The sequence below is a fragment of the Scyliorhinus canicula genome, chromosome 10, assembly GCF_902713615.1.
Source record: "Scyliorhinus canicula chromosome 10, sScyCan1.1, whole genome shotgun sequence".
Lineage (NCBI taxonomy): Eukaryota > Metazoa > Chordata > Chondrichthyes > Carcharhiniformes > Scyliorhinidae > Scyliorhinus > Scyliorhinus canicula.
Window position 1 is genome coordinate 13,427,162 of NC_052155.1, and position 25,714 is coordinate 13,452,875.

The window sequence follows — 25,714 nt, forward strand, 5'->3', positions numbered from 1 at the left end:
GGTCGGAGAACCGCCGGGGGCGCCGGAGATTTGGCGGGGAAGCGCGCCAGTCAGCGACTGCGGGCAGCATCCCCCCCCCCCGGCGATTCTCCGACCCGCGATGGGACGAAGACCCACACGTTCTATGCCGGTCCCGCTGGCGTAGATTGGAGTTGGTCCCTTACCGGTAGGACCTAGTGGCGATGGCGGGCTCCAGGGTTCTTGGGGGTTCACGGGGGGATCTGGCCCCCGGGAGGTTCCCCCATGGTGGCCTGGCCCGCGGTCAGGGCCCACAAATCCACGGGCGGGCCTGTGCCGTGGGTGCACTCTATTCCTACGTGCTGGCGTATAAGCCTCCGAAATGGCCGGCGCAAAGGTGAATCCATCTGCGCATGCGTGGGCCCACACCAGCCAGCGGTGTCGCTTCAGCCCCGGTTGGCGTGGCGCCAAAGGCCTTCCACGCCAGCCGGTGGGGCACAAACCACTCCGGCGCCGTCCTAGGTGATTCCGCACCTTTGGGCCGGCCCGACGCCGGAGCGGTTCCCGCCACTCCACTGCGCCGTTTCTGCCCGCCCCACCAATTCCCAGAGAATCCCACCAATAGTCTCTGAGCCCCACACCCCCTTCCCCATGTCCTGCTCTACAAACTCCATTCTTAAGTCAACAAACCCATACCCATCTCGGCCACTGTCTGAGGCTTGAAACAGACCGACATAACCTCCGATCTGCTCCTATCTCACCTCTTCATCTACAAGATCGCCCATAGAATTAGGATTCCATAGATTTCCTACAGTGCAGAAGGAGGCCATTCGGCCCATTGAGTCTGCACCAACCTTCTGAAAGACTACCCTAACTAGGCACACTCCCCCACCCTATCCCTGTAACCCCACCGAACCTGCACATCATTGGACACTAAGGGGTAATTTAGCACGGCCAATCCACCTAACCTGCACATCTTTGGACTGTGGGAGGAAACCGGAGCACCCGGAGGAAACCCACGCAGACATGGGGAGAATGTGCAGACTCCGCACAGTCACCCGAGGTCAGAATTGAACCTGGGTCTCTGGCGCTGTGAGGCAGCAGTGCTAACCACTGTGCCATTGTGCCATCCCCAGTTCCACCTCTGGTAATATCCCAGGCCCTGCCACTGCCCATGTGCCGTAGAAACCCACATCCTCACTTTGGTTACCTCAGAATTTTACCTCCGATGTCGCCTTGAACAGCCTCTCATCTTCTACCATCTAGAAACCTGAGCTCATCCAAAGACCCTGGTGACTAACACGCGCAAAATCCCCTTTAACCATCACACCTGGCTATTGACCATGGGCCCAACATAGACTCAGTCTTAAATTTCTCATCCCTGCATTCAAATCTCTTCATGTCCTCTCTCCTCCCAAACACCTCTCGTCCTACAGCCCTCTGAGGACTGAGCTTTCTTCCAATTCTGGCCCCTTGTGCATCCCTAATTTTCATTGCCTCCCATGACCAGGTGCCTTCCACTTCCCTGTCTCTCGGCTCTGGAATTCCTTTCCGAGACCCAGCCACCTCTATGACCTCCTTGACGATGCTCTTTAAAATCCAGTTTTTACCCACCTCACCTGCTATCCCCTCACACGCCTGGGTGTCAGATGTTGTCTGATAATATAACTGTGCAGCACCTTGGGCCGCTGTACTACCTTAAAGACGTCATGTCCTTTAGGGAAGGAAATCTGCCATCCTTACCTGGTCTGGCCTATGTGTGACACCAGACCCACAGCAATATAGTTGACTTTAAATGGACCATCAGGCCTCTCAGTTTCAGGGCAATTAGTGATGGGCAATAAAAGCTGGCCGAGCCAGCGAAGCATGAAAGAATATTGAAACAAAATGGGCGGGATTCTCCGTCGCTCGATGTCGAAATCAGGAATGACGGGCGGGGAATGGCTCCCGATGCCGAAATTGTGGCAGGCAGCGGTTTGATGCCGGGTCACGATGCTACGCCCCCCCCCCCCCCCAAATTGCCGTCATCGAGACGTGCGCGCAGTTGCAAGCCCGTTTGAATCTCATTATCGGGCCGGGTTCCCGACGGCGCGGACCACGTGTGGTCTCAGCGGCCGTGAGCCTGGTGTGACGGCTGTGGAGAGAGAGAGAGATGGCGCACGGACAGTCTCCAGCACCGCCATACTCTTCCGAGAGCTGTGCCACTATCCGGGGGTGGGGGGGGGGGGGGGCTTCTGCCAGGGCAGGGATGAGTAATGCGGGGTGGCCAGCAGGTGGGCTGTGGGGTCAGGGTGGACGGGTACGCGGTCCAGCACAACCAGCGCCATCTTTTCCGGCGCAATCGGTGCACGTGTGGGGGCTGTAGGCGTACGCACGGCTGCAGCTTGTCAGCCCTGCGTATGTCCAGCACATACCCGGCGATTCTCTCACCGTTCTTTGCACATTCCGCGGTGCCGGTGCGAACCCCACGCGGAATAGGTGCGGGTGTGCCACCGATCTTTCCGTCGTGAATCACCACGGATCCTCCCTTGGCATCAGAACTTAGACGCAGGAATGGAGAATCCTGCCCAGTGAGTTTCTCTTGCTGATCAGATGCTTCGGATTATTCTGAAAAAGCACAATGGAATCTGGCTTCAGGAACCTCTGGAGTGAAAGTATAAAGGAATCAGGAAGCCCAATTCGAAAAACCTGGCAAATGAGACAGGAGCTCAGTCAGAAACAATAACCCACTATCCATACAGGGAGCGGTTCACAGTCACTCTGATCTGCTGAGGTTAACATCCACAAACAAAGTCAATAGCAACAAATGTTCAGCTCGAGAGGATATCCTGCAAACGAGGAAAGGTTGTCATGGATAAGAGACGCAAATATCTCTCAGAATTGTGCCAGTTTTCAGAATTACTTTTATTTTGGATCAAGTTCCTGTTCAAAATCATTCGCATTTTGCAAGATCTTTCTTGGAAGAAGCGGGGTTTTAGAACCTAACTTATAAGAAATAAAAATGCTTGCATTAAAATTAATTCTTAGATATATTTAGGAATAACATCTTGGGACAGTTTGATTAATGCAGCTGAAAATGGGATGGTCACAAAATGTAAACAACTTTAGTGAGAGTGGGCGGACCACCATTTGATTTGGGATAATGGCCTGTTTTGTGGGCAGGGACAGCTCTCAGCATGGTATGTTTAGTGCAAAAGCTCGCGGAGACATGAATTACGATGGTCATAATTTACATTTGGAATTTCTTTCATAGTTTACACTGGTTCAGCCATTTTTTTGGTGAATTCCACTGTGGAAAAGAAGCACATCTCTGTAGTCCATGGACGCGCACTGAAGCACGCTGACGTGAAACCATGCTCAGACCTGTGCCCATTAACAGGAAACGCAATCCTTTAAGGCTGTCTTTGATTCTGTTGACAGAAATACCAAGATGGAAGGCTGTACAAGACATTGGCTGTCCTTGACAGTCATCTGAGTTTCGTTCAACATCTACATAGAGGAGGCAGCAGCACAGTGATATTGTCACTGGACTAGTAATCCAGAGACCCAGAGTAATGCTGTGGAGACGTGGGTTCGAATCCCACCACTACCAAGCTGTAAAACCGTCTGGTTCACTAAGCTCCTTTAGGGAAGAAAATCTGCCGTCCTTACCTGCTCTGGCCTACATGTTCCAGACCCACAGCAATGTGGTTGACTCCTAAATGCCCTCTGAAATGGCCCAGCAAACCACCACATTCAAGAGCAATTAGGGGTGGGCAACAAATGCTGGCCCACATCCGCTGAGTAAAGAAATAATGATGGTGGAGCACAAGGCAGTGCGGACCCACGCGTTTCTGCACCAGAGAAAGGTAGATCTTACTTTGATTTTTGAAAATGTTTTTATTGGATTTTCTTACTTTATATTCAACAATTCATAAGCCATAAATTAGAAAACTGTGCCAAAAAGGGGTATAAAAGAGAAACAGAAACCAACACATTACAAGCCAGTGTCTTCCCTACAACTGTGCCCGTGACCCCTCTTCGGACGGCACACATATTTTACAATCCCCAATGTGGCCAGAGCACGTATTTACAAATGGGTATTTACAGTTTGGTTTGCCCTCGGACAAGTCCCCTGCAGCTTTCCCCCTTCTCCGTCATGTTCTGTTTAGCCTTCGCCCCTCTCTCCCCCTCTTCATCCACAACCCCCCCCCCGCACACTCCCCTTCCCTCTCCCCCTTTCATTTTCCTGTGTCCCGTGGCTCACCTGTGTCAACCAGCTCTCGCCTAGCCACCCTCTCCTTCCTATCTTTGCGCACCTTGTACTCCCCCCACCTTATCAAAGCTTTCAGTGCATCCCAGAACATGGAGGGTGAGACCTTCTCATGTTGGTTGTTGGTAACGTACCGTCTATGGCCTGTGATATCCGTTCACAGAATGCCTTATCGGCCAGGAGGACCATGTCCAGCCTCCATGGGCAGCATTGTACCCAATCTGTCTCTAGCCTCACATGCACATAGTGTGGAGCGTGGTCAAAGATTACGATTGCGGAGTACTCTGCTCTTATAATACTTGGAAGCAGCACTTTCCCAACTATGAAGAAGTTGATCCTTGTGTATACCCTGTGCGCCTGGGAGGAGAAGGAGAACTCATTCTGCCCTGGGTGTGAGAACCTTCATGGGTCCACTGCCTCCATCTGTTCCATAAAAGCGTTCAATTCCTTTGCCATGTTTGATCTTTTCCCTGATTGGGATTTGATCTGCCTGTCCATGGGTCCTGTACACAGTTAAAATGCCCCCTCCCCTCCCCTCCCACAATGATGAGTCAATGGGAATCTATGTCGGGGATTTCTGATATGGTTTTCTTTATGAATTCCGCAAAGTCCCAGATGGGAGGGTACATGTTTACGAGGATCATTGGTGTCCCAGGACACCGCTGACCATGACGTACCTTCCCTGTGGTCCGTAACCATTCTCGTTGTGGTAAAGGCTGTCCTCTTAAAATTGGCCCCCGGCTTTGGGCTTTGGATGTGTGGAATCCATGATATACTGTTTCCTGGCAAGGGACATGAGTCAGTGCGAAATCCATAATATCCTGGAGAATCGAAGGACATAAGTTAGAATGGAATCCATAATAAAACTGTTCTTAGTGAATGACCCAAGTCTGTGGAGACAGAATAATGGAAGTAGCCGTAACAAGGGTGCGCTTTTTTGTAAACTACCCTAAGCTGCAAGTCAGAAAGGGAAGATAAATATGCAAAAGCAGGATTAAAAGTGCTAGTGTTTCTCTTGGTCCATTTGCCCTGTTTTCTATTGGCGAGAGCTACTGTCCTTCATTGGTTCAAAATGAAAGCTTAACTGTGATATTATTGGTGTATGTGACATGCAAATGAAGGATTAGAATGCAATTACAAATTCTATTGGTTAATCAAACAATAAATGTTTCTGCTCACTCGATTAATTTTGAGTAATACCAGTGCATCCCACTGGAATTGCCCTCCATGTGCACATGTCAATAACATTTGATCAAAGAGCCCCTGTGTCAGTGTGGTAGTATGACTAGGGGTATTACGGTACCTGGGAGTGTGAGCTGCCATTGGTGCAGAGGACTCGCTGCCCATTGGCCCAGGTATGTTATGTGCCTCCCAGCCGATTGGCTGAGAGGTAGGTAGCTCCGCCTATGAGGCGGGGTATAAGAACCCGTGTTCCCCGGCAGTCTGCCATTCTTCTGTACGTCAGCTGCCGGGTCCACTTCTTGTGTATTAAAGCCTATCGTTCGGACTTCATCTATATTTCGTGTCCATTGATTGTGCATCAGTCAGCCTTGCATTACTTTGACAGATGGAGCGCCCTGTGGGCTCTGTCCATTTCTGGGGGTTTGGGGAAGCTTTTCCCTACAACCAGCTTGCCCAGCATCTGAGCCACATACTACGTAGGGTTCCTGCCCTCGGTACCCTCCAGTAAGCCCACAATGTGGAGGTTTTGATGGCGCGGCTAGTTCTCTTGGTCTTCAACCTTCACTTTCAGTGCCCCTTCTGTTGCCATCAACCTTGCCATCTCCATCTCCAGTGAGGTATTCCGGTTGCTCTGGTCGTTCGCAGCCTTATCCAGTTCCCTGATTGTCGTCTCCTGTGTCTCCAGTCTGCCCTCCGCCTTTTCCAGCACCGCCTGATGGCATCGGTGTTAGGAAGTCCATCCATTCGTTTATCGGTGGGGGGAGGAGTTGGGGGTGGAGTGGGGTAGGGAGGGAGGGGAAGCCCAACATATGCCCTGGAGGCCCACGTCAGTGGTAGGGAAATTACTGGAGAGAATTGTTCGAGACAGGATCAACTCCCATTTGGAAACAAGTGAACATATTAGTGAGAGGCAGCATGGTTTTGTGAAAGGGAGGTCGTGTCTCACTACCTTGATAGAGTTTTTCGAGGAAGTCACAAAGATGATTGATGTAGGTAGGGCAGTGGATGTTGCCTATATGGACTTCAATAAGGCCTTTGACAAGGTCCCTCATGGCAGACTCGTACAGAAGGTGAAGTCACACGGGATCAGAGGTGAGCTGGCAAGATGGATACAGAACTGGCTAGGTCATAGAAGGCAGAGAGTAGCAATGGAAGGATGCTTTTCTGATTGGAGGGCTGTGACTAGTGGTGTTCCGCAGGGATCAGTGCTGGGACCTTTGCTGTTCATAGTATATATAAATGATTTGGAGGAAAATGTAACTGGTCTGATCAGTAAGTTTGGAGACAACACAAAGATTGGTGGAGTTGCAGACAGCGATGAGGACTGTCAGAGGATACAGCAGGATTTAGATCATTTGGAGACTTGGGCGGAGAGATGGCAGATGGGGTTTAATCCGGACAAATGTGAGGTAATGTATTTTGGAAGGTCTAATACAGATAGGGAACACACAGTGAATGGTAGAACCCTCAAGAGTATTGACAGTCAGAGAGATCTAGCTGTACAAGTCCACAGGTCACTGAAAGGGACAACACGGTGGAGAAGGTAGTCAAGAAGGCATACAGCATGCTTGCCTTCATTGGCCGGGGCATTGAGTATAAAAATTGGCAAGTCATGTTGCAGCTGTATGGAACCTTAGTTAGGCAATACTTGGAGTGTAGTGTTAAATTCTGGTCGCCACACCACCAGAAGGTTGTGGAGGCTTTAGAGAGGGTGCAGAAGATATTTACCAGGATGTTGCCTGGTATGGAGGGCATTAGCTATGAGGAGAGGTTGAATAAACTTGGTTTGTTCTCACTGGAATGAAGGAGGTTGAGGGGCAACCTGATAGAGGTCTACATAATTATGAGGGGCATAGACAGAGTGGATAGTCAGAGGCTTTTCCCCAGGGTAGAGGAGTCAATTACTAGGGGGCATAGGTTTAAGGTGCGAGGGGCAAGGTTTAGAGGAGATGTACGAGGCATGTTTTTTACACAGAGGGTAGTGGGTGCCTGGAACTCGTTGCCGGAGAAGGTGGTGGAAGCAGGGACTTTAGTGACGTTTAACGGACATCTTGACAAATACATGAATAGAATGGGAATAGAGGGATATGGACCCAGGAAGTGCAGAGGATTTTAGGTTAGACGGGCAGCATGGTCGGCGCAGGGTTGGAGGGACGAAGGGCCTGTTCCTGTGCTGTGCTATTCTCCAGTCCTCCGGGACATCACCTGAAGATAGTGATAATCCAAAGATTTCTGTCAAGGCCTCAGCAATTTCCTCTCTTGCCTCCTTCAGTGCTCTGGGGTAGATCCCATCAGGCCCTGGAGACTTATCCTGCTTAATATTTTTCAAGACGCCCAACACCTCGTCTTTTTGGATCCCAATGTGACCCAGGCTATCTACACACCCTTCTCCAGACTCAACATCCACCAATTCCTTCTCTTTGGTGAATACTGATGCAAAATATTAATTTAGTACCTCACCCATTTCCTCTGGCTCCACACATAGATTCCCTCCCCTGTCCTTCAGTGGGCCAACCCTTTCCCTGGCTACCCTCTTGCATTTTATGTACGTGTAAAAAGCCTTGGGATTTTCCTTAACCCTGTTTGCTAATGACTTTACGTTCCCCCTTTTAGCCCTCCTGACTCCTCATTTAAGTTCCTTCCCACTTAGGGCAGCACGATGGCGCAGTGGGTTAGCCCTGTTGCCTCATGGCGCCGAGGTCCCAGGTTCGATCCCGGCTCTGGGTCACTGTCTGTGTGGAGTTTGGACATTCTCCCCATGTTTGTGTGGGTTCCGCCCCCACAACCCAAAGATGTGCAAGGTAGGTGGATTGAACATGCTAAATTGCCCCTTAATTGGAAAAAAAAATTCCTTCCTACTTCCCTTATGTTCCTGCGTTCTAGCCCTGATAAATGCCTCCTTTTTCTTTTTGACAAGTGCTACAATATCTCTCATCATCCAAGGTTCCCGAAATTTGCCATATTTATCCTTCTTCCTCACAGGAACATGCCGGTCCTGAATTTCTTTCAACTGACATATGAAAGCGTCCCACATATCAGATGTTGATTTACCCTCAAACATCCGCCCTCAATCTAGATTCTTCATTTCCCGCCTAATATTGTTATAAATAGCCTTCCCCCAATTTAGCACATTCACCCTCAGCCACTCTTATCCTTGTCCATCAGCACTTTAAAACTTACTGAATTGTGGTCACTGTTCGCGAAATGCTCCCCTACTGAAACTTCGACCACCTGGCCGGGCTCATTCCCCAATACCAGGTCCAGTACAGCCCATTCCCTAGTTGAACTATCTACATATTGTTATAAGAAGCCCTCCTGGATGCTCCTTACAAACTCTGCCCCGTCCAAGCCCCTAGCACTAAGTGAGTCCCAGTCAATATTGGGGAAGTTAAAGTCTCCCATCACAACAACCCTGTTGTTTTTACTCTTCTCCAAAATCTGTCCACCTATCTGCTCCTCTATCTCCTGCTGGCTGTTGGGAGGCCTGCAGTAAACTCCCAACATTGTGACTGCACCCTTCTTATTCCTCATCTCTACCCATATAGCCTAACTGCCCTCTGAGATGTCCTCCCGCAGTACAGCTGTGATATTCTCCATAACCAGTAGCACAACTCCTCCACCCCTTTTACCTCCCCCTCTATCCTGCCTGAAACATCTAAATCCTGGAACGTTTAGCTGCTAATCCTGTCCTTCCCTCAACCAGGTCGCTGTAATGGCAACAACATCATAGTTGCAGATACTAATCCAAGCTCTAAATTCATCTGCCTTACCTGTTATACTTCTTGCATTGAAACATATGCACATCAGGCCACCAGTCCCGCTGTTTTCAGCAACATCTCCCTGTCTGCGCTTCCTCAGAGACATACTGACCTTATTTCCTAGTTCTCCCTCAATATTTTCACCTTCTGACCTATTGCTCCGGTACCCACCCCCCTGCCATACTAGTTTAAACCCGCCCATGTGGCACTAGCAAACCTCACGGCCAGGATATTTATGCCTCTCCAGTTTATATGCAACCCGTGCTTCTTAGACAGATAACACCTGCCCCGGAGGAGCTCCCCGTGGTCCAGATAACTGAAACGCCCCTACCACCAGCTGATTGGCCACATGTTTAGCTGCTCTATCTTCCTATTTCTAGCCTCACTGGCACGTGGCACAGGGAGTCATCCCGAGATTACAACCCTTGAGATCCTGTCTTTTAACTTTCTGCCTTTTTTCCCTCAGAGGGTAGTGTATCTGTGGAATTCTTTACCGCAGAGAGCAGTAGAGGCTGGGTTGTTGGGTATGTTCAAGGATGAGATAGACCTGGAATGAAGAACTTGTCGTATGAGGAATGGTTGAGGGCTCTGGGTCTGTACTCATTGGAGTTTAGAAGGATGAGGGGGATCTTATTGAAACTTACAAGATACTGCGAGGCCTGGAGAGAGTGGACGTGGAGAGGATGTTTCCACTTGTAGGAAAAAGTAGAAGCAGAGGACACCATCTCAGACTAAAGGGACAATCCTTTAAAACAGAGATGAGGAGGAATTTCTTCAGCCAGAGGGTGGTGAATCTGTGAAACGCTTTGCCGCAGAAGGTTGCGGAGGCCAAATCACTGAGTGTCTTTAAGACAGAGATAGATAGGTTCTTGATTAATATGGGGATCAGGGGTTATGGGGAGAAGGCAGGAGAATGGAGATGAGAAAATATCAGCCATGATTGAATGGCGGAGCAGACTCGATGGGCCGAGTGACCTAATTCTGCTCCTATGCCTTATGGTCTTATGGACAGGTTATTGGGGGGGGGGATAAGGTGGGAAAGTGGAGTTGGGGGTTATATTAGATCAGTCATGATCTCATTGAATGGTGAGCAGACTCAATGGACCAAATGGCCTCCTGCTGTTCCTACATCTTACGGTCTGAAGTCTTTTTTTCTTGGGCAACATCATCTTCCTGCTCTGGCCTATCTGCTTGCAATAAATGACTGAGTAAATCCAATAGTCATTGCATTCATCTGGTAAGGATTAAGCATCATCATTTGTTTGCACTGGTTTGAGATGACAGCCCAGTTATTCTCATCGTGTTTTTTTGTTCCCAGTAAGCAAGTACACACACAGCAGGCTGAAAGGAACATTTAGTAGCTCATTTCCTTGTGTTGTGGTTGCGTTGGCAGTCTGTCTTTGCTGTTTCTATCACGGAGATCTTTAGAGTTTTCCATTAGTGCGGTGGGAATATGCGACGTAGTTCTCTGCCTAATGGGTTTTCCACTCTGTGAAGAATAAGTATGCGCATTTATACGTCTGTAAATTGCACCCATTGTAAATGGAGCTATGCTTCTGATATGCCAGTGGGAATTACAAACAGATTGCTTACCCAGTCTGGTGAAATGTGCAATTTGTTTGTTAACTGACGACAACAGAACCAAATGGTACATCTGTTTTACTTTGCTTCGAGTTAGAGCAGAAGCTCTCCCAGATTACCCTCTCCCTATGTTGCCTTGGCAATAAAGTCTTTTAATATCAGTTTACTGGAAGTGGCAAATGGCAAAATAGGAAAGTAGGCATTGACCGCAGACTCCCTCAGGCTTGTTCCGCCTTCAGTTGCTGATTTGTTACCTAACTTCAGATATCCGTCTTTGCCTCGTGTCCCTCCGTGTCAGAGTGAACAAAAATCTATTGCTCTCGGATTTAAAATGAACCACTGATTTTGAATCAACAACCATTTGAGGAGGAGAGAGGGTTTCAAACTCCCAGCACCTGTTGTGTGTACAAGCGTTGCCTACTTTCACTCTGGGGATGCTGGTCACTGGTTTTTAGATGATGCATCCCCCCCTCCCTTTGTTCTCAATTCCCCAACCAGTAAAATCGTTTCTCTTTAACTCTCATGCCCACATGTCCGTCCTTCGTCTGCTAACTGCAACGCTCCAGTGAATCCCAATGCAATCTAGATCAACAGCGACTTCTCTTCCCGTTTGACGCGTTAAAGCCTTCCAGACACAGTGTTGAGTTCAACAACTTTAGGCTGTGGTCTTTCTCCTCCATCTTGACCATTTTTTAATATTCAAAACATTTTTTTGTCCCAATGCAGCACTGCAACGGGCTGTCTCTCACGTGTTTGTTAGTTCTACTGTCACTGACCTCTATTCTACCATTAACACTCTCTGATTTTTAAAAATTCATTCTTTATTAGATGTGGCCTTTGCTGGTGAGACTAGTGTTTGTTGCCCATCTCTAACTGCCTTCAGAAGGTGGTAGTGAGCTGTCTTCTTCACCAGCTGCAGTCCATGGGCAGCATGGTAGCATTGTGGATAGCACAATCGCTTCACAGCTCCAGGGTCCCAGGTTCGATTCCGGCTTGGGTCACTGTCTGTGCGGAGTCTGCACATCCTCCCCGTGTTTGTGTGGGTTTCCTTCGGGTGCTCCGGTTTCCTCCCACAGTCCAAAGATATGCAGGTTAGGTGGATTGGCCATGATAAATTGCCCTTAGAGTCCAAAATTGCCCTTAGTGTTGGGTGGGGTTACTGGGTTATGGGGATAGGGTGGAGTTGTTGACCTTGGGTAGGATGCTCTTTCCAAGAGCCGGTGCAGACTCGATGGGCTGAATGGCCTCCGTCTGCACTGTAAATTCTATGATGTGGTGTAGGTACATCCATGGTGCTGTTAGGGAAGGAGTTCCAGGATTGTGCCCCGGCGACAGTGAAGGAACGACCGACATATTTCCAAATCTGGATATGAGTGACTTGGAGGGGTCTCTCCAGGTGGTACTCTTCCCAGGTATTCCCAGGGGCTGGTTTAGCTCACTCGGTTAAATCGCTGGCTTTGAAAGCAGACCAAGCAGGCCAGCAGCACGGTTCGATTCCCGTACCAGCCTCCCCGGACAGGCACCGGAATGTGGGGCTTTTCACAGTAACTTCATTGAAGCCTACTCGTGACAATAAGCGATTTTCATTTCATTTCATTTTCATTTCTGCTGCTCTTGTCCTTCTAGATGGCAGTGGTTGTGTGTTTAGAAAGTGCTGCTGAGGGAGCCTTGGTAAGTTCCTGCAATGCATCTTGTGGATGGTACGTGCTGTTGCTACTGTGCATTGGTGGTTGAATATTTGTTTAAGGGGTGCCAATCAAGCGGGCTGCTTTGTCCTGTATGGTGTCGAGCTTCTTGAGTATTGTTGGAACTGCACTGATCCGGAAAGTGGAGAGTATTCCATTACACTCCTGACTTGTGCCTTGTAGATGGTGGACAGGGGATGAGTTGCTTGTCAGATAATTCCCAGCCTCTGACCTGCTCTGGTAGCCACAGTATTTACCTTTTTTCATTTATTCATGGGATGTGGGCATCACTGACTGTGCCAGCATTTATTGCCCATCCCTAATTGCCCTTGAGAGGGCAGTTATGAGTCCACCACATTGCTGTGGGTCTGGATCAGATGTAGGTCAGACCAGGTAAGGATGACAAATTTCCTTCCCTGAAGGACATTAGTGAACCAGATGGGTTTTTACGACAATCAACAATGGTTTCATGGTCATCGTTAGACTTTTAATTTCAGATTTTTATTTATTGAATTCAAATTTCACCATCTGCAGTGGTGGGATTTGAACCTGGGTCCCCAGAGCATTACTCTGGGTCTCTGGTTTATAAGACCAGTGACAATACCACTACGCCACCGCCTCCCTTTCTGACTAGTCCAATGGTAACCCCTAAGATATTGATCGTGGGGGATTCAGTGATGGGAAGGACATTGAATGTCAGAGAACTTAGAACAGTATTGCACAGTACAGGCCCTTCGGCCCACGATGTTGTGCCGACCATTTATCCGAATCTAAGATCAACCTAACCTCAACCCCTTCAATTTACTGCTGTCCACGTGCCTGTCCAAGAGTCAGTTAAATGTCCCTAATGACTCTGACTCCACCACCTCTGCTGACAGTGCATTCCACAAACCCACCACTCTGTATACAAAGAACAAACAAAGAATAAAGAAAAGTACAGCACAGGAACAGGCCCTTCAGCCCTCCAAGCCTGCGCCGACCATGCTGCCTGTCTAAACTAAAATCTTTCCACACTTCTGGGGTCCGTAACCCTCTATTCCCAACCTATTCATGTATTTGTCAAGATGCCCCTTAAACGTCACTATCATTCCTGCTTCCACCACCTCCGCCGGCAGTGAGTTCCAGGCACCACTATCCTCGGTGTAAAAATCGTGCCTCGTACATCTCCTCTAAATCTTGCCCCTCGCACCTTAAACCTATGCCCCCTAGTAATTGACCCCCCTACCCTGGGAATAAGTCTCTGACTATTCACTCTGTCTATGCTCCTTATTATTTTGTAGACCTCTATCAGGTCACCCCTCAACCTCCGTCATTCCAGTGAGAACAAACCGAGTTCATTCAACCTCTGATCATAGCTAATGTCCTCCATACCAGGCAACAACCCCCTGAGTACCCGGCAGGCCATCCGCAGAGCCAAGTCCCACTGGTACGGACCTGGCGTATTTTATGCCAGCAGGACCCGCCGAAAATGGGCGGCAACTTGGCCCATCGCGGGCCGGAGAATCACCGGGGGGGGGCACTGCCAATGACCCCCGACCGGCGCGGTGTGATTCCCGCCCTCGCTGAAAAACTGGCACCGGAGAATCCGGCAGCCGGCGTCGGGGCGAGATTCACGCCACCCCTCAGCGATTCTCCGGCCCGGTGGGGGATCGGAGTAACCTGCCCCCTACCTCTCAGAATCCTTTCCAGTATTTTGCTCACCCCAGACGTAAGACTGACTGGTCTGTAATTCCCAGGGATTTCCCTATTCCCTTTCTTGAACAGCGGAACAACATTAGCCTCTCTCCAATAGAACATAGAACATTACAGCACAGTACAGGCCCTTCGGCCCTCGATGTTGCGCCGACCTGTGAAACCACTCTGAAGCCCATCTACACTATTCCCTAATCATCCATATGTCTATCCAATGACCATTTGAATGCCCTTAATGTTGGCGAGTCCACTACTGTTGCAGGAAGGGCATTCCATGCCCTTACTACTCTCTGAGTAAAGAACCTACCTCTGACATCTGTTCTATATCTATCTCCCCTCAATTTAAAGCTATGGCCCCTCGTGCTAGACATCACCATCCGTACTAATCCAGTGGAGAGTGAGGATGCAAAGATCGTCGCCAGCAATCTCTTCCCTTGCTTCCCATAGAAACCTTGGGTATATGCGTCTGGCCCAGGGGACTTATCTATCCTGATGCTTTTCAAAATTTCCAGCACATCCTCCTTCTTAATATCAACCTGTTTGAGCCTATTAACCTGGTTCACACTGTTCTCATGAGCAACAAAGTCCTTCTCTCTAGTGAATACTGAAGCAAAATACTCATTTAGGGCCTCCCCTGTGTCCTCAGACTCTAGACACAAGTTCCCTCCACTATCCCTGAGCGGCTCTACTCTCACTCTGATCATTCTGTTATTTTGCACACAAGTGTAGAATGCTTTGGGAATTCCCTAATCCTTCCTGCCAGGGCTTTTTCATGCCCCCTTCGAGCTCTCCCATGTCCATTTTTGAATTCCTTCATGGCTACCTTGTAACCTTCTAAAGCCGTGCCAGATCCTTGCTTCCTCAACCATACGTAACCGTCCTTCTTCCTCTTGACTAGAAGCTCCACTTCTCTTGTCATCCAAGGCTCCTTCACCTTACCATTCCTTCCTTGTCTCAGTGGGACAAAACAATCCAGCCTCGCAGCAAGTGCTCCTTAAACAGCCCCCACATTACTGTTGTGCATTTCCCTGAGAACATCTGTTCCCAATTTATGCTCCCCAGCTCCTGTCTAATAGCAGTATAATTTCTCCTCCCCCAATTAAATAGCTTCCCATACTGTCTGTTCCTATCCCTCTCCATGACTATGGTAAAGGTCAAGGAGTTGTGGTCACTGTGACCAAAATGCTTTCCTAATGAGACATCTGACACCTGGCCTGGTTCGTTGCCGAGCACCAAATCCAATATGGCCTTCCTTCTAGTCGGCCTATCTACATATTGAGTCAGGGATTTTCCTGTACATACCTGACAAAATCTGCTCCATCCAAACCATTTGCACTAAGGAGGTTCCAGTCAATATTCAACTCTGTTACTTCTGCACCTTTCCAAGATCTGCCATCCAATCTGTTCCTCCATCTCTCTGCTGCTATTGGGGGTCAATAGAAAACTCCCAATAAAGTGACTGCTCCTTTCTTGTTTCTGACTTCCACTCATGCTGACTCAGTAGACAACCCATCCTCAACTACCTCCTTTTCTGCAGCTGTGATGCACTCTCTAATTAACAGTGCCACTCCTCCTCTTTTACCTCCTTCCCTATTCTTCTTAAAACATCTAAACCCCGGAACATCTAACAACCATTCCTGCCCCTCCGAAATCCATGTGTCCGTAATGGCCACAACATCGTACTTCCAAGTACTGATCCATGCTCTAAACGCATCTCCCTTATTCCTGACACTCCTTGCATTGAAACAGACACACTTTAACCCATTTTACTGAGTACAACTTTGCCTTTTCTCTATCCTTCCTTACAGACTCTCTGCATACTATTTCTGCCTGTTCAACAGCTACCTTATATTCTGATCCGTAGCTCTGGTTCCCATCCCCCTGCCAAACTAGTTTAAACCCTCCCGAAGAGCTCTAGCAAACCTCCCGCCCAGGATATTGGTGCACTTCCTGTTTAGGTGTAACCCGTCCCTCGTGTACAGGTCCCATCTTCCCCAGAAGGCATCCCAATGATCTACATATCTGAAGCCATCCCTCCTGCACCAGCCCTGCAGCCACGTGTCCAGCAGCACTCGCTCTCTGTTCCTTCCCTCACTTGCACGTGGCACCGGTAGCAATCCTGAGATTTCTACTCTGCTCGTCCTGTTCTTTAGCTTCCAACCTAACTCCCTAAAATCACTTTTTAGATCCTCATCCCTTTTCTCAGCTATGTTGTTGGTGCCAATGTGCACCACAGCTTCTGGTTTCTCCCCCTTAAGAATCCTGTAGACTCGATCCGAGACATCCCTGACCCTGGCACCTGGGAGGCAACATACCTTCTGGGAGTCTCGTTCGCGACCACAGAATCTCCTATCCCGTTCCCATGACCATTGAGTCTCCTATCACTATTGCTTTTCTGTTCCCCCCACTTCCCTTCTCAGCCACAGGGCCAGGCTCAGTGCCAGAGGCCTGGCCGCTGTGGCCTACCAGGGGAATATTAGATATTGTCTTACCTTTATGCAACTACTAGCACCTTCTCCTGCCAGTAACACTTCCTGTAACACATATCTGTTATAATAATCCCTATGTTACAACATCCGGGGTTAGTACAAGGTCAATTCCAGTCCCAGAGGTCTCGTAGTTCCAACACTAATGAATTAACCAATAATGTGCATCAAGGTTCTGAGATCTTTGACACTTGGCTGCTCCAGTGACTCACAGGCACCAGATTTGTGAGTAAAACACAATAACTGTTTATTTATAAAATCAAAAGAGGTAAGGCATGCAATAATCATAATAGAATATCAGCTAGCTAATCTATTTCTCTACCCTTTATCGTCCTACCCTCAAGGGGACGTAAAAGGGGTCAAATTATAGAGATTAAAATGGAATATAGAGAGATGTGTGTACTTGTTGCTGACACTGAAATTGTCGTAGCCAGCTCTCTTAGGGCGGGGAGCGTTGAAACCGCTAGTTGGATTGTTAACAAAGTTCTGCGGATGGAGCATTCAGGCAGGGCTCCTAGGCTGTCGGATACCCTCTGGGGAGTCACCTTAACTTTTATTAGCCGGGGCGTACACTCAGACGAACCACCTCAGGTCCGTTTAACTCTGACTAGCTCCCAACGCCCCCAGAAAACTATCAACCTCACTGAGATAAGACTAGAGTTCTCCGCACGAAATTGCAAGAAGGGTTTTTAAACCACTAACCCTGCTTAACTAGTGGAATGATTGGATCCTTTAAGAGGCATATTGACAAATAGAGGATGGGGATAGAGGGATACGGACCCCGGAAGTGTTGAAGATTTTAGTTTAGACAGGCAGCATGGTCGGCGCAGGCCTGGAGGGCCGAAGGGCCTGTTCCTGTGCTGTACTTTTCTTTGTTTTTTGTTCTTTGTGAACATCACTTGTCTCAACTCAAAGCCAGCTCTCATCTTGGATTTTAATCGAACTTGGTGTCCAGTGTCCCTCGAATGTCCACCAGCTCGGCTGAGCAGAGAACAGAGCCTCCAACCTGGGTGTGTGAGAGAGATTTGCCCTTGCAGGGAGGGCGAGAGCTCAAAGCCATCTTCACCTCTGTCCAAAACGAAACTGGGAACAATCATCCATGGCGGGACTCTCCGTTTCTGAGACGCCAATGCAGGATTCGTGGACTTCTACAGCAGCAAAACCTATGAAATGGCGTAGCAGGCTCGAAGGGCTGAATGGCCTATTCCTGTTCCTATTTCTTATGGAGAGAAGGTGGAGGATGATGGGGATTGCTCCCTCGCACATAGTGAGCCAAATGGCTGTAATGACTATTTGACCCTATGATGGCACTGGAGACGGTCCAAAGGAAAGTGGTGAGCATATTGTCAGGATTGGAAGATTTTAGCCATCAGGAAAGATTGGATAAGGGGTTATTTACCTTGGAACAGAGGAGGCTGAGGGGTGGCTGAATTGGGATATGTTAAATTATGAGGGGCTTAGAGTACAGAGGAGTGGACAATTTACCTCAGCAGAGGGGCAAAGAAACCCAGGGGTGGGAGGGGGGAGTAGATTTAAAATCACTGGTAGACAATTACAAAGGAGATGAGGAACTATTTTGTTTGCTCAGAGATGACGGAGGTCTGGAACCCACTGCCTGACTGGTTGGTGGAGGCAAAATCTCACACCTTGGGCGAGATTCTCAGGCCTTTGCTTCTCTGCATTGGCAGATAATAATAATAATCGCTTATTGTCACGAGTAGGCTTCAATGAAGTTACTGTGAAAAGCCCCTAGTCGCCACATTCTGCCGCCTGTTCAGGGAGGCCGGTACGAGGAATTGAACCCACGCTGCTGGCCTTGTTTTTCGTTACAAGCCAGCTGTTTAGCTCACTGTGCTGAGCCAGCCCCTGATGGCACGCTGTTGGCTGGTGGAGGGATCTTCTGATCCCGCTGCCGTCAACTGGATTTTCCATTCAATCTATCCCTTGAGCCAGAAACTCACGACGGGGATGCGCCGTGGGCGGGGCCAGAATATCCCACCGGCGCGAACAGCTGAAGGTTGTCCCCAGATTGTTTAAAAATACTTGGATGTCCATGTGAAGGGCTGTGACCTGTTGGGTTACTGAGATAGTGTTGGAATAAATGTGTCTTGGCAGGCAGTGATGAGTGGGGGTACCACGGGGATCTGTGCTGGGACCCCAACTGTTCACATTATATATTAATGATTTGATGGGCAGCAAGGTGGTGCAATGGTTAGCATTGCTGCTTCCAGGCGCCAAGGTCCCAGGTTCGATCCCGGCTCTGGGTCACTGTCCATGTGGAGTTTGCACATTCTCCCCCTGTTTGCGTGGGTTTCACCTCCACAACCCAAAGATGTGCAGATTAGGTGTATTGGCCATGCTAAATTGACCCTAATTGGAAAAAAAGAATTGGGTACTCTAAATTTATTTAAAAAATATATTAATGATTTGGATGAGGGAACTGAACGTATTATCTCCAAATTTGATGATATAAAGTTGAGTGGGAGGGTAAGCTGTGAGGAGCATGCAGAGATGCTTCAGTGGACAGGCTGAGTGAGCGGGCATGTACATGACGGATGCAGTACAATGTGGATAAATGTGAGGTTATTCGCTTTAGTAGCAAAAATAGGCAGGCAGATTATTATTTGAATTGGTGTAAATTGAGAGAGATGGATACTCAGTGAGACCTCGGTGTCCCCGTACATTAGTCGCTGAAAAGTGCTTAGGTACAGCAGGCCGTAAAGGAGGCATGTTGACCTTCATAGCGAGAGGATTTGAGTATAGGAATAGAGATGTTTCACTGCAACTGCATAGGGCCTTGGTGAGGCCACACCTGGAGTATTGTGTGCATTTTTGGTGTCCTTATCTGAGGAAGGATGATCTTGCTCTGGAGGGAGTGCAGAGAAGGTTTATCAGGCTGATTCCTTGGATTGCGAGACTCGCATGAGGAGAGACTAAGTCAGTTAGGATTATATTCATTGGTGTTTAGAAGAGTGAGAGGGAGGATCTCATAGAAACTTACAAAATTCTAACTGAATTAGACAGGATAGATTCAGAAAAAATGTTCTCGATGGTGGGGAAGTCCATAGTTTGAGGATAAGGGGGAAACCTTCAAGGACTGAGGTGAGGAGAAATTTCTTCACTCAGAGAATGGTCAATCTGTGGAATTCACTTCCACAGAAAGTAGTTGAGACCAAATTGTTCTGTAATTTCAAGAAATGAAATGAAATGAAAATCGCTTATTGTCACGAGTAGGCTTCAATGAAGTTACTGTGAAAAGCCCCTAGTCGCCACATTCCGGCGCCTGTCCGGGGAGGCTGGTACGGGAAGGAAGTAGATGTAGGTCTTATGGATAAAAGAATCAAGGGATATGGGGGGGGGGGGGGGTATTGATATGAATAATATTGAATTATTACCACCTTCCCTTTCTGCTCCATCAGTATTTCCACAGACTGCAGTATTTCCACCGGATATTGAATAATCATAATGAATAGCGGAGCAGGTCCAAAGGGCTGAATGGCCTCCACCTGCTTCTATTTTCTGTGTATGTAGGATCTATGTAGGATGGGAGAGTAGGCTAGGTAGGTCCTCATTGATTGGCGTGGGCACGATGGACTGGATGGTTTCCTTTGGGAGGCATATTTTCTATGATTCTATCAGGGGCGAGGGGTCACCAGTGCACACATCCTGGCACTTTTGTAGATGTGGCCCTTCTGAGCCCACCTTCCCTTTCTGCTCCATCAGTATTTCCACAGACGGGAGATGAAAGATTCCAAGTCGTGCCACGTGGTGCCATTCAACCAGCAGAAACCTAAACAAAAGATTCGGCCTCACAAATGTTATTGGGCTTTTCAAATGCGTCACTGTTTCCACTCACGTCTTTGGCAGGGGACTCATTGCAAGTGGAACAGTCAGGAAGGATCTGCGAGGGTCAGGATTTTCTGAGCTTTTGTCTTCTCGTTTGGAGAACGTGTCGTGGGAGGAGCGACAGACGCTGGAATCCCAAACTTGTGCTTGATTGAGGTTTGAATGATTTCACCCCGTGCTGGACTGCAGGGGTTCCCTCCCACACAATGCACCAGTGAACCCAGCTCCCCTTCAACACTGAATTCCATTTGTATTCAGCATTTTGCGCAACAATATTACTCCCACGCGAGGTATGGTACAAAGTAATCAATCTCCCTCTGTGTTAAAGGCATAAATGTGCTTCAAACTCAATCGACACATGACACAATCGTCACGCACACACACAAAAGTCAATTTTGACGCTACCTGTTTGACAGGGAAGATGCAGGGAGAGGGTTTAAAATGGAGGTGCCTCCTCCTGCCATGTTAACACCCAGATTGACACTAGCTTGCTAGCTTTGTCAGTGCAGGCGATTTGAGTGCTCCCAAAACGTTTAGATGCCAAGGTTTGACAATTCGGAGCCCGGTTTTACTTGCAGCTGTGAAATGAGCGACATTCCTGGATTGGCCTTGGATGTGATGCTGCAGGGAAGTTCAGCTCCCTTCCAAACATCTTTCCTCTGTGGAGACACAGGAATCCCTGCTGGCCCCATAAAGACACCTTCCATTCACACTCTGTGACCGTCGGGGACAATTCCTTTCCCACCTCACTGTTGTCTCCCAACACCTCTCCACCCCCCCCCCCCCCCCCCCCCCCCCCAATCACTATTCCACCTGCTGCCCCCTACTCTCACTTATCTTGCCAGAGGACAGTTGCCTGGCAACAGCCTCCAGTCATGGGGGTTCCCTCCCACCTTAATGGCACAGTATCGGGATCGTCCAATGAGACTCAGGAGTTAAAACCTGCCCAGGTTTTACGCTGGTGATGTCGTTGGCACTTTACCCCCCCCCCCCCCCCCCCCCTCCCCCCTCATGTCGCTGTCCGTCTCAACCCACCACCCTCCGCCCCCGGGTTAACAATGGAGCTAAATGTGCCCAACAACATCTTGATGTTGCACTATTCAATGTAATTAAACATCTCAGGGTTGCTTCACAGGTGTATGAACAAACAAAACCTTACACCGAGCAACACAAGGAGATCTCAGCACAGGTGAAGTCGTTTTGATGGAAGCGTCTTAAAGAAGCAGTGGACGAGGGCGAAAGATTCAGGGAGGACACGCCAGAGTTTAGGCCCAGACAACTGAAGACATGGCCGTCCATGGTAGAGCGATTAAAATCAGGGCAAGAGGCCAAAATTGGAGGGGTGAGGTATCTCGGACTGCAGAGTTAGAGAGGGACACGGTCATGGAGGGATTAGTAAACAGGTACGCCCACAGACATTGCACTAGCCATTTCTGAGACCTTGCATCCTCATGATCCATTCACCTGTATTTAGCTATGGTCCGCGAGGCACCGCAGACATCCCTCTCTCCCTGTTGGAGGGAGAAACATGGTTATAATTGGAGGAGCACAACTCCACATTAAGGCTGACTGACCAGCAGCCTTTCTCATGCTTAATGTGGGCATGTCGGAAGGATGAGCAGGTTGATTGTCAACCTGCTTGGCCACATCATGAATGCTCGCTCCATCGCTAATAAGTCCGGAGACAGAGGTCTGGATTGTCTATTTCTGAGGCTAAGTGCGGAGGATCTGTGGCGTTTTACGTGAAAAAAATTTGCCAGAGAATGGCCGGGTCCGTGGCAGCGCATGAGCACGGCGATGACCAGCAGCGGTCGTGCCGTAAAACGTGACGGTCCACGCCAGCTGTGCGTGGACCCGACCTGCCAGATAGTGTCCCCCTGGATATCCCCTGGTCACCCCCCACCAGTCTTCCCAGTTCTTGCGGACGCCCCCCCCCCCCCAAAAGCCAGCAGCACGGCTCCCGCCCGACTGTGGAGGCACTGGATTCAGTCCGCAGCCGCCACGCCGGGTTCCCGACCGCTGAGACCACACGTGGCCTGTGTGGGCAAGAACTCGGCCCGCCGGGGGCGGAGCATCGAGGGAGGTCATGAGCTGAGACGGGGGATCACCGTCGGCAGGTCCAGAGGATCCGGTCGCCGGGAAGGGCCGGAGAATTTTGGCACTGCAGTAAGACTTGAATCGAAATTGCCTGCCTCAGAGGCAGGGGTGCAACACACTGAGCCACAAAGCCACCTGCCCTGTGGACCTGTCCGACAACACCTCTAGGATCGGAAATGCAGGCACATTCATTATTCGTCCAGGTACATTAGAAGCTGGAGTGTTACTGCCACACAGCACGGTAGCACAAATGGATAGCACTGTGCCTTCACAGCGCCAGGGTCCCAGGTTTAGGAGGGGTTATTGGGTTATGGGGACAGGGTGGAAGTGAGGGCTTAAGTGGGTCGGTGCAGACTCGATGGGCCGAATGGCCTCCTTCTGCACTGTATGTTCTATGTTCTAATGTGCACGTTTCACTCAAAACCCTCAATGTCAAGGAAGGGGGCGGAATTCTCCGCCCCCCCGCAGGGTCGGGGAATCACCCGGGGCCAGAGTAAATCCCGCCACCGCCGTGGCCGGAATTCTCCGCCACCCGGGAAACGGTGGGGGCGGGAATCACACCCCGCCGATCGGCGTGCCTTCCGCGCCGGGTGGCGGGTCCCCCGCGGTGATTCTCCAGCCCGCGATGGGCCGAAGTCCCCCCGCCTTTCCCGCCGGCTGGAACTGGAGCACCTCTGGTGGCGACGGGATTGTCGGCACGAGCGGGCCCCCGGGGGGGGGGGGGTTTGCGGGGCAATCGGACCCCGGGGGGTGCCCCCACGGTGGCCTGGCCCGCGATCGGGGCCCACCGATCGGCGGGCGGGTCAGTGCCGTGGGGGCACTCTTTTTCTTCCGCTGCCGCCACGGCCTCCACCATGGCGGAGGCAGAAGAGACCCCTTCCACTGCGCATGCGCCGGTGGTGATGTCAGCGCCCGCTGACACACTGGCGCATGCGCGAACCGGCGAAGGCCTTTCGGCCAGCCCCGACGCCGGGCGTAAAAGGCCGTTGGCTCCGGTTTTGGCGCCAGGAGAATTCCGCACCTTTGGGGAGACCCGGCGCCGGAGTGGTTGGCGCCACTCCGCTACGCCGGGACCCCCCGCCCCGCCGGGTAGGGGAGAATCCCGGCCGGGTGAGTTCAAGATCCCCATGGGCTGTGATTTTAAAAGTACCTCACAATGCACACACCTCTTCCTTTAGCCCTGATTGATTCTATTCCACATCCTTTGAGGTCTCAGGTCATTGCAGCTGAAATATTGGAATCATTTCAATTGGGTAATTACCTGAATGGAAAAGATTTCCAGGGCTACGGGGAAATGGCAGGGGAGGGGCACTAGCTGAGTTGCTCTTGTAAAGGACTGGCATTGGTCCAAAGGGCTGAATGGCCTCTTTCTGAGCTGTTACTATTCTATGATTCTCTTACCTTACACCACGTAAAAGGGATTCAATTATTAGACATTGTTTGGACACTGGAAACAGGACTGTGTGGTCAGTATTTATCTGCTGCCATGCTGAGCAATATACGGCTGAATCACGGGCACACTGGATGTCGGACATATGGAGTAAAGCCTTTTACCTGAGGTCAGTCAACATCAGTGAAAAGGGAAAATCATCTCTACTGAGCCACCTTGAATTCCAATGGTGCAGGTAAAGTTTAAAGGTTATGGTAAGATTGGCTGACAACCGTGATTGGACTGTCAGTCAGCTTACCTTTGGTATCAGGGCCCAACAAAGGTGATCGAGGATCTTGCAGAAGGTTTGTAAATGGTTGAAGGGGCTGTGACTATTTTCCCTAGGACGGCTGAGAGGTGACCTGACAGAGGTCCTTGAAAGTATGAAAGGGGAGGGCGGCAGCAGTGGTTAGCACTGCTGCCTCAGGGCGCTGAGGTCCCAGGTTCGATCCCGGGCTCTGGGACACTGTCCGTGTGGAGTTTGCACATTCTCCCCGTGTCGGCGTGGGATTCGCCCCCACAATCCAAGTGGATTGGCCGTGCTAAATTGCACCCTTAATTGGGAAAATTTAATTGGGTACTCCAAATGAAAAAACAAAATAAAAGTATGAAGGAGTTCGAGGGGTTTTCCATTCCATTCCAAGGGTTGGCTCAGGAGAGAAAAGCAGTGGGCAACACCGCCAGCTGCAACACCGACTTTTCCCGTCACATTTTCCAACACCACGACGAAGAAAATGCAGGAGGCGGGTCCCACTCTCAAACCGCCGGCAATGTCAGTCTGCAAGGCTGCCATGACATAACCAAATTAAAAATAAAAACAATAATTCGCCCCCTCCCCCCTCCACGCACATGAAGAAACCCCCCCCCCCAATGGGCACAGGAACACACACATCTATGAGCCTCCCCAATGGAAGCCCCCGCCCATGGCAATGCCCCCCGCCACTGCCCCTGGCACTGCCATAGTACTGCCTTAAACTGCTCCTTGTCTTTGCCCCTTGGCACGACCACATAGAGCCATGAGCGGTGCCGTGACAGTTCCAGAGGACCATGCCGAGGTTAGTGGCAGGGGGAAGTGCCCGGGTACTGCCACATCCCTCTCTCGCTGGGGAATATGCATACCCATGCACCCCGGTGGGCTCTCTTCACCTGGTTCACACCTGCTCCAGACCCGTTATGAACCTCGCCCCATGTGAATGGCCGTTTTTATTTCTTCATATTTAAAGTTAGCTCTGCAACGGCGCAATAGGCCGAATGAAAATAAAAGTGGAACATGGCAAAGGAGCGTGTCAGGTGACCCGGAAGGAAAATACCACGACCTGCAGGGGCACAGAAGAAGCTGGCCATGAAGGGAGACCGCAGAGAGCAGATCCCAAAATAAAGAATGGAAAAAGATCTCCAAAACAGGGAGAGGGACAGAAGCAAGTTTAAGAAGGCCTTCTGATCAAAGGAAAAGAACAAGGTTCTTTTCAATGACGTTAAGAATGAGGAGCAGAGAGAGATTCCAAAAAGACTAAGCTGCTCAAAGCTTTTCAGGAGCCAGAGATCCAAAGTGACCAGAAATATTGTGATTCCTCACTCTGGGCCTGTGAAGCAGTGGTGCCCTGTTGGCACAGCTGGGCATCTCAGAGAGTGTGCCGAAGGGAAAGATCGAAAGGACGGGCAGAGGAATAGTGAAAGGGGAGGTTGAAACCCTGGAGGTGGATCCTTGGCCTGAGAGAGAATGTCACTTGGGAGAAGATTCCATGTTG